Raw genomic sequence first — 15931 nt, forward strand, 5'->3', positions numbered from 1 at the left:
ACACTGCTTGAATAGGATCACTCAAGTTCCTCAACCCATCTCAACTAACCCCACTTCTGATCAACAAGAGATAAAACTCCCTCCAGAATACGCAGATCTAACGTAAGCCTTCAGCAAGAGGAAAGCATCACAACTTCCTGAACATCGCTCCATTGACTGTGCCATCGAACTCATGCCCGGAGCCGTTCCACCTAAAGGTCGAATTTTTCCCTTATCTCAGCCTGAATCTGAAGCCATGAAGCAGTACATTGAGGAGGAATTAGCCAAAGGTTTCATTAGACCCTCAACATCTCCAGCATCAGCAGGTTTCTTCTTTGTTAAGAAAAAGGATGGAGGGTTGAGACCCTGTATTGACTATCGTGGACTCAATGAGGTGACTGTTAAGTTCCGCTATCCCTTACCTCTTGTTCCAGCCGCTCTCGAACAACTCCGCCAGGCCAAATATTACACCAAACTGGACCTTCGCAATGCCTATAACCTCATTCGCATTCGGGAGGGAGATGAATGGAAAACGGCGTTTTCAACCAGCAGTGGGCACTATGAATATTTGGTTATGCCGTTCGGCCTGTCTAACAGTCCTTCTGTCTTTCAGTCATTCATGAATGATGTTTTTCGGGACATGTTGGATAGATGGGTGATCGTATACATCGACGACATTCTAATTTTCTCGAATTCCCTAGAAGAACACATTCAACACGTCAGAATGGTTCTGAAACGTCTACTGCAGTACCAACTATACGCCAAAGCAGAGAAATGTGAGTTTCATCAAACCAGCACGTCTTTTCTTGGGTATATAATCAGTCAGGAGGGAGTGGCTATGGACGACAAAAAAGTCAAAGCAGTGTTGGACTGGCCCTTACCCCAAACCGTCAAAGAATTGCAACGCTTCCTGGGCTTTGCCAACTTCTACAGACGTTTCGTCCGAAACTTCAGTACTGTAGCCGCTCCTCTCACCGCCATTACCAAAAGCCACACCAACCGGCTGCAGTGGAGCTCAGAAGAAAATCAAGCATTCGACAGACTCAAAGCCCTGTTCACTTCTGCTCCCATTCTCCGACACCCAGACCCAGCGCTTCAATTCATCGTGGAGGTGGATGCCTCCAACACAGGAGTGGGGGGCATTCTCTCACAACGCCAAGATGATCCGGAAAAAATGTTCCCATGTGCTTTCTTCTCCAGGAAATTGTCTCCAGCGGAGCAAAACCACGATGTAGGAAACCGTGAATTGTTGGCCATGAAACTCGCTCTCGAGGAATGGCGACACTGGCTGGAGGGAGCAACCCAACCCTTCATTATCCTTACCGACCACAAGAACCTTGAATACCTTCGGTCAGCCAAACGTTTGAACCCCCGTCAGGCCAGGTGGGCCTTGTTCTTCACTAGATTTCAGTTTACTGTCTCCTATCGTCCAGGGTCCAAGAACATTAAAGCTGATGCTCTCTCCCGCCAGACGGAAGAATCCGCTCAACTCCCTGTCACAGATAACATTATCCCAGAAAAACTCCTAGTGGCTCCGGTACAGTGGGATATTATAACAGAGATCGAGCAGTTCAACAGTCAGAACCTCCAACAGAACCTCCAACCGAGTGTCCTGAGGGTCGCTTATTCGTTCCAGAACCTTTGCGCTCACGACTCACAGAACAGATACACTCCACACCCAGTTCTGGACATCCCGGCATAACAGCAACCACCCATCTGCTCCGGAACCGCTTCTGGTGGCCTACTTTACAGTCTGATACGACCCGACACATCCAGAACTGCAGAACTTGTAACACATCCAAATCCTCCCGACAACTGCCAGCCGGACTCTTAAAACCACTCCCCATACCGCAACGCCCCTGGTCTCATATAGCCATCGACTTCATCACAGATTTGCCCAATTCACAAGGTCACACTGTCATACTCACCATTGTGGATCGTTTCTCCAAAGCTTGCAGATTAATTCCTCTTCACAAACTTCCTACGGCTCTAGAAACTGCTGAACATCTTTGCAACCAGGTTTTCCGCTTCTATGGCCTCCCCGAAGACATCGTCTCTGACCGAGGACCTCAGTTCACCTCCAGGTTATGGACATCTTTCTTCAAACACCTCAACGTCAACATCAGCCTCACTTCCGGTTATCACCCCCAATCCAACGGACAAACTGAACGTCTCAACCAAGATGTAATTCATTTTCTACGATCCTACTGTCAACAACATCAAGCTGAATGGAGCAGGTATCTATTCTGGGCCGAATACGCTCAGAATTCCCTCATCAAACCCGCCACTGGAATCACCCCATTCAAATGCATCCTGGGCTTCCAACCCCCACTCTTCCCATGGTTGGGTGAACCCACTGATTTACCCTCTGTCACCGAATGGCTACAACGGAGCGAAGAGGTCTGGAATCAAGCACACACTCACCTACTTCACGCCGTCAGACGCCAAGAACTCCAGGCTAATCGTCATCGCCGCACTGCTCCAGAGTATCAACCTGGCCAATGGGTTTGGCTCTCAACCAGGGACCTCAGACTTCGACTTCCATGTCGCAAACTCAGTCCCAGGTATTTTGGTCCGTTTCAAATTGTTAAACAAATTTCTCCAGTATCATTTCGATTAGACCTGTCCGCTAATTACCGTATTTCTCCTACATTCCATGTATCACTCCTGAAACCTGCCGGTGGTCTGAGAGGAGAGTCGGAGGAGGGAGTCACAGGCCCAAACCCCCCATCCATCCTGGTCGACGGCGAGGAGGCTTATCGTGTGCACGAGTTGCTCGACTCCAGGCGCCGGGGTAACGTCCTCCAGTATCTGGTTGACTGGGAGGGGTTCGGTCCGGAGGAGCGATCCTGGGTCAACTCTGGAGACATCCTAGACCCCACACTCACAGAGGAGTTTCATCGGATGCACCCGGAAAAACCGGCCCCTCGACCCCGTGGGAGACCCCGGCGTCATTTGCTCCTCGTTTCAGGAGCCACTCGCAGGGGGGGGGGGCTCTGTAACGGAGCAGGCTCCCGCACCACCTCCTCTTCACCACCGGAGGGAACCGTCTCCGGAATATTAACTTTACCCATCGAACTCCAATTCCCATCATGCCTCATACCTGGGACTGATTGCACTCACACCTGCACCTCATTCACACACACTCATATAAGCCTCATTCACACACTCATTCAGTGCGAAGTCTTGATCTGCCCCGGCCATCATTTCTGAGCGTTATTTCCCGAGTTTTGTTTCCTGTGTTTGATCTTGGATTGTTTATCGTTGCTGACCCTTTCTGCCTGCCCTGACCCCGGACTGTTTACTGGACTCTGATTCTTCTCTGCCTGCCTCGACCCTTTGCCTGTTTACCTGGTTTGTCTCAGCCTTGCCTTCTCTGTTCTGTTTGCCACTGTTGGACCCTGCCTGTTTTGATTATTCTAATAAATGCTGCAAATGGATCCTCCTGACTCCGCCTCATCACAACAAGGGGCTTCGTCGAAATCGCTGTGTTCGAGCCAGACTGGGGAGAGAGGAGCTGTAATAATGTAAAATATGCGAAAAAAAAGAATGTTTTTTTTTAAATAATCAAGCATGAAAACATATTCTAATACACCCCAAAAACAAAATCAAGACTACGTAAAAGTGCATAATAGGACCCCTTTAATGCTAATTAATTTCTTTAAAAAATCTTACTGACCCCAAATTTTTAACAATAGGGTATATTTGGTATTATCATAAAGAATATGCAAAACTATATTATTACATAATGTTGAATGTGTACAAGTTTTCAAAAAGTGCAAAAATAAAATATTTGACAAATAAACTAAATAATAAAAAAGGCAGAATGCACTTTTCCCAGGCCATATTCCATGTTTGTGTGAATCCTTTAATACATCATTCTGCTTTCCCTTCTTTTTTACATGTGAGCCCTACTCATTGCTCTGGTGTATTGACACCTAGTCGGGGTAATTAGTGAGCAACAGGGACGAGAGGGGATTGACAGCAGCACCACTCCTACTACTTAATTATCTCACCGGAGAGAAGCCCGATGTCCCCAGCTGCTTTCACCCCCCTTCCGAACACATGTAAATCCACACACACATACATTTATGCAGACACACTCTTAAAAGGGCACACTACGCTCATGCTGTGTTATTGCACACCTATGACATCATGACTTCATAACAGTGTTACAGGGAAATAAGACTTCTGCATACAGTCATAATGATGTAAGGTCGGATTAATGGCAGTGCCCCATATGTCTTTGAAATAATCATCATTACATCAGCATGGAATATCATGTTTCCAACAGGGTCAGATCTGTTTGTGCAATAATGCCACAGATTTAGATCACAAAACAACGAAGTGTTCCCCTGAGCACCTCCAAACATTACTATATTCTTAAAGCTGACATATTTCATATTTTGACAATAAGTCAGAAAATAAAAAAATGTATATAAATAGAAAATAAACAAATAAGCCTGATATAGTGCCATAAAAAAATATTTATGAAAATTAAGCTCCGGACCCATGCATCTTTCAGCCAACATTAATGCTGAAATTACTATTGATGATAAAGCACTGAAATAGTTAAATACATTTATAATATACAATTGTAAGTAGCTTATATATTATTGTGCTATGTTGCACTGAATTTAATTAATACTGATTTAATTTTGAAAAAAGTGTCAAGACATTGTATTAATTATAGTAATGACTCTTTTTCTTTGCATTACAATAATGATAATTTGGATGGGAAAGTACTTAATTGTCATGAAAATGATGTCAGCATGCACGCATATAGACACAAAAAAATGAATTAGATTATAAAAATTAATTTAGAGATTTTACTTTTAAACTTATTAAAAGTAAGTGAAATACTATTTAAAAATTACAATTCAAATATTTAAATAAAATATAAAAATATATATATTACTTTTACACACACACACACACACACATAGTATATATATATTATTTTTTCAATTAAGTACATTTCAAAAATATAATTATAAATACTATAAATATAAACTAATATAAGCTCAACAGTTTAAAATCATATACAGTACATTAAAAATGTAGTGACCTATTGAGAATATATAATTCATATGTATAGTTGAATATTTCTTTGAATGCCCGTCTCTGCAGTGCGTATTGGGCTTTTCATATTTTTCACGCCTCAAATTCAGCCATGATAGAAAGAGCAAGGTCAAGATCAGAACAACCAGGCGTTCTCAAGTAACAGCACATTACTGAGTAACACTGAACAAATATTCATTATGTAAAATCCCACACTATCTACATTCTCAACCTTTCCAACAAACCGCACTCACATTATCAAATTCTTTCCATTGAAAATTGCAAGACGAGAGGAAACTGATAATATGGGAAAACACAGCGATTCGAGAAGGATTCCTCACCGTGGGGCTCATATGTGGTCTGTCAAAAGTAAATATTTACCTACGATAGCTGAGGAGGACTCGTGCCAGGACAAACTGACCCTTTTTCTGAACAATATGGATGGACTGACTCACTATTAGTGTATTATATGTAAATATAGGTCTACATAGTGAACTAAATGTGCTGTTCCATAACTTAGTGCAATTACAAAACTGGAAAGCATTAACTACACTCACATAAAAGTACGATGGTATTACTATGTTTTACCATATTTTGCCAAGATACATTGGGATCCAAAACGGCTTGATCATTGAAATAATCAGTTTAAATAATTTTCAATGGCTTTCTTGCCACAGTAAGAAGCCGATTTGAGCCTGTGTGTGTTTCAGGAGTCAGAACATGATGCACTTGGTGAATAGTCTTATTTGTTTTCTATAGCAACCCCCAAAACTATCAGCTATGAGTAAGCATCTGTCAGATTTGTATACAGCTTCTTTTGTTCCTTAGAAAAGAGTCCATAACATCTTCATCATTACAAAAGGCAGGTGTGGCCAAGGCAATATTTTTTGATTGCAGCATGTCAACAAAACCTCTGGCACGTACACGTTCTCTCCAGCTGGGCATGAGAAAATGGTCTCCCTATGTTCTCTGTCATAGCTGAAGCATACAGGGATTGATTTATGATTTGATGTAAGTCTTTAAACTTTTTTTTTCTACTTTTATCATAATAAATATATACATTTTATAAATATATACAAACACACATATTTATATAAATATATATACACATTATATATAAAAAAAAAAAAAGGGAAATATGAAATATTTATATATTTTAAATGACTTTGAAGAAATATGCGTATTTTAAAAATTATTTTTTTTGTTACATATATGTGGGTGATTCTATAATTGCAGGTACATTTGGTCTCCAAAGTCATAATTTTTTTCTGCTTTTTTCAAATGGTTATATTTTTAATTATTTTAATTATTTGTTACTCATTGTCGTGGATCATAGGATGTTACGTCCCATAACAATATCATATTCTTTGTAAAAAGTATCTTTTATAGCTGAAAATCATGATTTTTTGTTGTCCGAATTAGTCAGTGTATTTTCCATCATGTATCATTGCGTTATCAATGTATCATTTGTAATTTTTAATTCATTTTATTTATAAAAGCCCTAAATAGTAATTTTCCTAATTCTACAACATTAAATTGTTTAAAAATAACTTTTATCTTATAAAAATGTGTCCATAAATCTTGCGTCAATTCTGTTACCATACCATACTTTGCCTTTACATTGGTGGAATTATCTCCCACAATTATGTAAGATACAGGAAATGATGTCACTTTCCCTTACTGATAAGATCTGAAGCACTAAAGGTATGTGTGCTCTCTCTAAGAAAATATTTTAATCTAAAAAGTTCTTACACCAAGAGTTACTTTGTAAAATGTCAAAATTGTTACCACAATATCAAAAGGAAAACAGAATCTATCACTGATCACACAGTGGGTTGTTTAAAAGTCGTTTAATCATGTTTAAGTTTTCAATAAGATACCGGAAATAATTTCTGTTAGTGAACAGTTTTTCTCCTTAACTTTTTGAAATGCAAAATGTATCTCCAATTATAGAATCACCCATGTATTTTTTCCCTCACATAACAAAACAATTTAAACTAAAATAGACTATAAGAAGCTAGACAATTCTGCTGTAGCACAGACTGATTGACCAGATATGAGCTGATCCTTTCACTGTGGTTAAGACTTAGTTTAAAGCAAACATTAGCGTTGAGATGAGAGCCCAGCTGTTTGTGACTCACTGCTGCCTGCCTTTCAGGGACATTTCACTGAACGTATGTATATGAACACGCTTCCCTGCAGCCAGCTAAAAGAGCCCTGTATAATTTACAGAGCTTATGAAGTCACATCTGTTGCCGCTGGCAGTGGGTGGGCACCCTTGTCAGACTGTCTCTATACTTGGTCAGCTGTTGAGCTTGATTGGTCTGTTTGTGTGTGAGGCAGAAATAGGCCAATCATTCCCTTTTTAGGGCCGAGAGGGGATCCGTGACCCCAGATCGGAGCTAAATGTCACACAACCTGATGCAGAGCTCTCTGAGAGAATGTCCAGGCCCGATTACTCAGTTGTTTGTTATGCTCGAAGAAGACGAAATAATAATGAAACTTTTTTTTTTTCCTCGCAGCAGATCTTCGCTTGTATGTGCGATGGAGGGGTTCCTGCTTCTGTTTTGAGTCCTTCACACATTTTATAAGCTCTTCACAAACTCCCAGCGGGTAAATGCCATGATATGTATGCACATACAACGTACAACGAGCACATACAACGAGCGTTGTTTTGGATGTTCGATGGAAGTTCTGTCACAAAATAAATGCCGTAAAAGCTGTTTTTCTTGTTTTATCAAAACTAGAGCTGTTTTATCAAGAGCCTCCTTCTCTTTTCAGAACCAAGAGAACCAATCTACAAGTGTGAACACACCCACATTAGCATGCTAACTAAAATGGAACCTCATAAGTGACTAATTATCACTTAATTATCACCTAATTACTGTAGGTAGCAAAACTGCAGAGTACAAGCATAGCTGGCAACTTTTGAGTTTAGCTTGGAGTGACATTCTCCAACTTGGGGGGTTGATGACACTCTCCAATCTCCAACGGGGATATGGAGTCGGGGGGTGAATGGTTGCACACGCAAGGTCTCTCGCTCGCTTTCCCTCTCTCCCGTGCGCGTGCTACGTGGTTTGGAGGACAATCTATGTCTCGCGTGCACGCTCGCTCTAGATTACGGGAGATTTTAACTAATTTGCGGCATAACTAGTCGATCACGAGTGGCTCAACAGGTAGATATATAGATAAACTCATCTTCCACGCATTTGACCGACCAGGTTGACACTTCAGCGTGAGAAATCGGGGGTGTGGCGTGTGAAACCAATCAAATGCGTGTGTCTCATGGCATGCGTGAGAGTTGGCAGCTCTGTACAAGAGAGACTGTAGAATTGATTTGAGTAACTTGTATTTAGCATGTTGCTAAGCTAACAATTCAATCAACTTAAGTTACACTCTAAAGCCATCTTGGTAACATCTACAGGTAGCTATTATCTAGGAGGCTACATAAACTGCACATATTTCAAATTAGTAATAAAATCAAAATCTGGCAACAATGATAACATTAATGTAGCTCAGAACATGCTAACAACCTGTATTTTGCAGGCTAGCAGCTAACGCGCATTTAAGTAAACAAACATGCAATGTTGCTATCAAATAAAAAGAGAGCTCTTTTAACTAAAAGTCTCATAGCCTCCATATTGAGATTTTTTTTTTGTTATTTTTTTATTACAAACTAAAAAAGTTATAATAGTATATCAGTAATACTAACACTATCTACAACAGACGCGAGCGGCGTAACGATGCGACAGAAGCAAACCCATTATAATCAGTAATTCTGGATGCAACGCGACACGACAAGTTCCTGGTGGTAAACTGATTCCCAGTTCTATTTCTGACGTATTTCAAGCGCTTATGCTACTTCTGACACGAAGGACAAATGGATTTGCAACGGTCGCTGTGTTGCGTCCGGTATGGACGTGTAAAATAACCCTGGCCAATCTCCTCCACCATATGCTGTTTCTGCTGCGATATTCCAATAAGCATAAAAAAACGAGTGATTCAATACATAGAAAATGTGCGATATTTAGATACGGTGACAGTTATGCAAACATCAACCAGGGGTAAAACTCCCAATTTTCCATTTTGAACAACTGATTTCCTCTCTAGCTGGATGCCACCCACAGCATGTTTGTGAAAGAGGCATTCCTCGGCATGTAGTGTGGGAACAACCTGGACCATCCGTCCGGAATTCCGACGGAGCATTGTCACACTAGAGCCAGCTGTTGCCATGGAGACCGCCACAAGTGCTCTAGTGCGTGTCCCTTTTTAGAAATGAGTTTCTGAGGTGGGAAGTGCCTCAGGAGAGCCAATCGGTAGCTATCGCCATGCGTTAATAGCGCTTGCTGCTCTTTGAAGCCCTGAATTAATGAGGTTGCACAACGTTTTTTTTCCAAAACCACCTGCTGTACGGCCACATATGCGTGAGGCTGTCGCTTCACCTACGGTATAACAGCCGTTGCTTTAGTTTAAATGTCACAATGGGAACTCGGCATACCAGAATCCAAGGGATGTGGGCAAAGGTTGACAGATGGCTTAAATAACAGTTTGCTACAGAACAAAACGTGAGAATAAGTGCACTTGCTGCAACTTTAAACACACAGGCAAGCTTATACATTCAAATACACTCACACATATAACCTCCAGGCTTGCACAATGTCAGCGGCTCACAGCAAAGCGCTTCGCCCCCTCCACGCATCTGCTTTGAAGACAGGGAACACTGTGTACCCGACTTGTGCACTGGCATCAGGGCAAATGAAGCTCCAGCTTGAGGATATCACATGCATTCACACTTTCACACAGCACAGATCTGACTGCGGCAAATGAATGTTTTATCAGACTCCATTTCAGCTCACTACAATCAATGTTGTCAAGTATTCTGTCCTATGCAGTATGCATTTCAACATAATCTATGTTCTTAAACACTTGCAGAGATTGTAAATAGGCTATCCATACTATAGATTTTTAGTGTTTGCTTACAGTGGCGTAGCATGGGTATGAAGGGCACGTGCATATTGGGGAGCCAGTTGAACGCAACTGGGTGCTCACATGCATACGATGCAAGGGTGTTGTGGGGGGTTTCCAGGGCGTTGCTATGTGGTTGCTTGGGTGTTTTTGGTTGTGTCCGAGTTTAGTTCTGGCGGAAGAGTGACCTCTGACCCGACGCAACTCGTATTGACGAACGCGGAAGCGCAGAGGATAGAGTAAAACAAAACACTGGTCACGAATTAGAAGACTAAAACAAGAATTTTTAAAGAGAAATGTCAGAGGAGCTTGAGTTTGTTGCCCAGCCCTATTTGTTTGAACCACGAGAGGCGTCTACTCTCACCTAAGCTCACGCTACTCCTACATCCTACGTCATACGTCGGGTCAGAGGTCACTATTCCGCCCGAATCTAGACTCATGTACGGCTGTTACCGGAAGCCAGTCATTATAGTTTATAAAATTATAAATATGGATATTTTTCTTACAAAAATGCTTTACTTTACATCGCTTTACTTAAGAAGCCCTTTATTAATCCCCTGGAGTTACTTTTATGATGGATGGATGTGATTTTTTGGGCTTCAAAATCAGGAGATTCACTCCCATTATAAAGCTTGGAAGAGCCAGGATATTTTTTAATATAACTCAAGAGTGTGTTTGGCTGAAAGAGGAAAGTCATATACACCTACGGCTTGAGGGTAAGTAAATTATCGGACAATTTTCATTTTTGGGTGAACTATCCCTTTAAGGTGCGGTCACTTTAGCGACATTTCACTGGCAAAAAGAGTCCGTTGTCAATAGTGTGGCGATGTATGAAGAACTGCTCACACAGAAGTGAAGCAGCTTTTTGTTGTTCAGCGAGGTGAATTCACATGACCAGCTTGAATAGAGCAAAATCCACAGGGGCAACTGTTTCACCCCTGTGCGAAACGCGCAGATTCCTGTTGGAATGCCTGGAATTCACTCACAAAATTTCGCAGAGCAATGTTAAATGTGAGCACACATTTAGTATGAAGCTTCATGGTTGTTCTGAGTGGCTGCCAGTGCCAGGGCATTTCTATGCTGCCATTTCATTTCTTAGTGGGTTTCAGAGTGTTGTGTGGTTTCTAGGGTGTTCTGTGTAATTCCCAAAACATTAATATTTGGTTGCTTGGGCGTTGCTATGTGGCTGCTATGGTGTTTTGGGGTTGCTAGGATGTATGCTGTTGCTAAGGTGTTCTAGATGGTTGCTAGGATGTTGCTATGTGGTTGTTAGGGTGTTCTGAGTGGCTGCCAGGACATTACTATCTGATTGAAGCGACGGTAATTATTTTTGTGCGCAATGCCCCCCAAAAATAACGACTTTATTAAACAATTTTTTTCTTTTCCGTGTCAGTCTCTGACGCTGTTCACGATGTAAACACAGTGCAGCGCTTCAGTATTGGCCTACTCCTGCATCAGCATCACAGGCATGCGTCGTGGTGCTCACATGAACAGTGTCGGAGCACACAAAAAGTATTCTAGTCGCTTCATAACATTAAGTTTGAACCACTGTAGGCACATGGACTATTTTAATGACTTCTTTACTACCTTTCTGGGCCTTGAAGGTGGTAATAGCGTTTCAGTCTATGGAGGGGTCAGAAAGTTCTCGGATTTCATAAAAAATATCTTCATTTGTGTTCCGAAGAAGGTCTTATGGGTTTGGAACGACATGAGGGCGAGTAATTAATGACAGAATTTTCATTTTTGGCTGAACCAACCCTTTAATAAACTGCATGATTAGACAAATATTTCGATGATGAGTTACAAAGTTTCATATTTTGGATTTGCTTTAGCCTTGAAAAGTCACAAAGTGATTTGAATTGTATGTGTCCAAACATCATTGGCAAGAAGTGGGTGCACAACCACATCAGGACATTTTTGTATGCAGCCTGTACGTGACAGAATGAAGACAGCGTATACAGGTGCACGCTCAATCTATCGGGTTCTGATGGGTTTTAATGATGCGCTACGACAACAACATAATGCTACCGACAACAACATGACACATCAAATCTTGTCAGCCATCTCCCCTTGTCCCATTCTAGCTTTATTGTACCCGACCTTTCAGTTCAACTCATGAAAGTCTGTCAAGCACATTTGCTCTAATCCTGCTAATTGCACCACCTCTTGATACAATGTCAGACAGCTTGACTCGCTCTCTTACTGGTCATGTATTCTAGACTGATTGACAGGCCATCCTGCATCTGAGTGAAATTTGATTCTAATTCGATGAACTCTGCAAAGTAATTACATTAACCGAGCGGGTGCCCAGCAGGGTTAGATTCATTAGCTATGTTAGCACTAGGCCCATGCCAAAGCTACAGTCTGGCTTTATGTATGAGCTAGCCTGTGCGACTATTTATTTTCCATGGCCGTGTGGTTTGCAGTGGAACTTATCTTTCACTTTTAGCCGCGCACATGGACGAGCATGAATTTTCCAAGGCAAAAACGAAGGCGTTCGTGAGAGTCAACATTCACTGTATGAGCGTGCACACTGAGGCTTTTGTCCGCTGACTGGAAAACGCTAAAGTTTTCCTTGAGATGGATAGACAAGCCTGAATTACTCCATGCAAGTGTGAATGCATGTGGGTGAGTCAGAGCTGGACGGACGGGGGAAATGGGGTCGTAATAGAGATTTTGTTGTCCACTAGGACCCAAATTGTTCTGGACCTTTGAGGCTAAGAAAACAGTTTGTGTTTCTTGAAGAAAAGAAGCCCTGTTCATGCACAGAGTCTCTGTGTTTCTGCGTTTTTCCACTGCAACTGTGGTTTGTGAAAGAAGGGAGAGAGAGAGGGAGAGTAAATAAGAAGGTGATGCAAGTACAAACTACACTTGGATAATATTCAAAGGAGATGCACAATGAAGGGGAGCACCGATGTGGAAAACAAAATGCAAAAAAAGCTGTAATTATTAATTAATAAACAATAATTAACTACCATTCTTGTAATATACAGTTGGCTTATAAGTGTTCATCCTCACTGTAATAAATAAAACACAATGACATTTTTATGATCCCTCGTATAAAAAAAAACATACAGATTTGGCTAATTCTGCAAGGTGCATATAAATTATGAGCAGAACTGTAAATGGACGATATTCTGACAGATATATATATATCAGAATAGTAGAGTAACCAAGATTTTATAGTCGACATGAAATGAAAGTTGCGATAGTCTTTTCTTCCCTATAGTGAGTGACGTGTATCTGAGTGAAACAGCTTTTTAAACCAGGAAAAATGTAGGGCGGGACTTTATTTTGTTTATGGGGAATTGATCGATCTCATGTGATTGACAGATTGTCCCGCCCTCATGCCAGTAAACACATCGTCAGAGAAGAGAAGAGATGACGCTGCAAGAGCGAGAGGAAGTTATTTTGATTAAAGGTTACGAGGACACATGACTTAAAAAAATTAATGATGTGCATGGATAAATTATTTATAATAAATACAGCAATAATCCATACAAATATAAGAATGGTCAATTTTGATTTCATGGTGACTTTAAGCATGCTTTCTATAAACAAACTGCTGTTTTGTGAAATAATAATGACAAAAAATTATACATTTTGAAAAAATTATTAAATTAATGGATAAATAAAAAAAATAGAACAAACTGAAACTTCCATGTGTGTCCAGCAGGGTGCTCTAGTCTCTGTTGTCTGTGTGAACGTGTAGTTTGAGAGAAAGGCGTGGCAGCGTGTGCAGGTCAGTGGGTTCGTTGTGGTGATGGGGAATGCAGCTCCGGCAGCGCCACACAGACGCTCTGTTAACTCACTCTACGGCCCCATCTCTTTCTTTCTCTCACTCTCTCACACACACACACACACAACTGAGGGCTGCACTCTTCCTCCGCCAGTCACAAATCTGCAGACATCCCATTGAGCCCTGAAGGACAGGGGACAAGAAAGACAAAGAGAGACGGAGATCAGAGGTCATGTATCTCCACTACGCCCATTTAAATTAGAATGATATTTAAAGAGCGAGACACAGAGCAAGACGCATATTGATTTCAGTCATGTATATTTCACATCTTACTCAACATAATCTCATAATGTTTAACTATGAATAAATTATCTCAGACAGTGACCCTCATATTAGGTTATGCATGTCAGATGGAAAAAAAACATGACATTTTAATTATTAAACTGAATAAAAATTCTGTCTGTGTGTGTGCACATATATATATATATATATATAGGGATTTTTTTAGGAAATTATAAAAGATTAAAAAGGAAGTGCAAATACAGAAATTAAAATGTATTTATATACACAATTGATTTGAGACCACAGTGAAAATATGGGATTCAAAATAATAAAAATTATGGAAATGTATAATTGGTTTTGAAAATTGCAAAAAATTAATAATAAAAAAAAAAAAAAAAAAAAAAAATCTAAACTAAAATACTGTTATATAAAAAATATGAATATGAAATGTCCATATTATAAATAAAATTTGTGCCACTGACCAATTTGTGTGTGTGTATATTATTCATTTGATTTCATCATTATGTTCAGGCGTGTGTTTGTCTGCTATCTCCCTTAAGTTCAGTTTAGTTTGTGAGTGTTTGTCGGGTCTCGTCTCTGTGTTGTGAATGTACCTTGTTGGATTGACCTTGTTGGAATTAAAGCCTGTCTACCTTCTTCCTCATCTTCGTGAGTTGAGTCCCTCCCACACAACCCGTGACAGAAGACCCTACCCAAAAGCAAAAGTTAAACGGTGAATCGTTGGTGTTTGTTTTTCTTCGTCTCAGTTCGTGTTTTTGTTTCAGATTTTATTTTCATCATGGACTTCCCTGCCGTCAAGCTACTATGCCTTGAATAGGGAGAACAATCCCTGAAGCAACATCTGGAGGAAGTTTTTGATCTGGCTCCTCAGACCACCTTCCCGGACGACTGCCTCTGCACGTTTCTTCACGCTGGCCTCAACACCGCCACTCGAGCGCAGTTGTCTGGGGAACCTCCTCGAGGGAGCTTCGCCGACTTTGTGAAACGGGTGCTGGTATCCTGTGGATCATCCTTCACCGCTGATGACGTCACCAGCCCCACTCCAAACCCAGTGCCCAGCCAGAACCCATCGGTTGGGGTAATGCAGTTTGAGCCCACTGCAGACGTCGAACCTTTCTCTGCAAGCAGCGAGCCCAAGCCATCGGGGGCATGTGTGCCCAACATCGATATGGAGCCTGAGATGCACCAGTCTGACCAGGTGCACGTGCCGGCTGCTCCATCCACCGCCAAAGAAGTTGTCATGGAATTGGAGGGCAACGAGGAGAGCCCCGCCCAACCTCCCGCCACTGAGAGATTAGCACTGGCAGCACCACTTTCAGCTCTTCAATCAGACGATTCTTCTTCGGCCCTCTCCTTCCACCTCATCAAATCATCTTAGAGGACTTAGCCCTCATCATTGGACTGTTTCTCTCTCTCCGCCATCGCCCTCAGCCTTCACTGTTACCCACCTGTCCCCGTCTCCCACCAGTCCCTCTGGATCCACCTCGGGCCAGCTGGAAGCCGTCTTCGCATGGGCAAGTGGAGTCCACAACTTCGCCTACAACCTCGGCTGACGTTGCTCCTCCTCAACCCGTCTCCCAGACTCCCTCGCCTATGCTCCTTCCACCCTCGATTCCAGTGTAAACCATCTGCCTTTCGGCCACACCTGTGCTTTGGCCCTCCACTCCTTCTTCTACGGCCAGCTCAGCCATCCCTCAGGCTACCGCCCTGGGTCGCCACAGCTCGCCCTCTGGACCCACTCTGACATCGCGTGAGATCATCGCTGTGGCTCAGTCACCAGGGCCCTCGTCGCCACTCCCTCGACTCTGACCTTCGGCTATGCAGTGGGCTCTCAGTCCAGTGTCATCCCCTTCTGGCAGGGGGTGTTCTGTCACACTGCATGGA

Source organism: Rhinichthys klamathensis, unplaced genomic scaffold (assembly GCF_029890125.1).
Source record: "Rhinichthys klamathensis goyatoka isolate OS25496 unplaced genomic scaffold, OSU_Roscu_1.1 h1tg000310l_1, whole genome shotgun sequence".
Classification (NCBI taxonomy): Eukaryota; Metazoa; Chordata; class Actinopteri; order Cypriniformes; family Leuciscidae; genus Rhinichthys; species Rhinichthys klamathensis.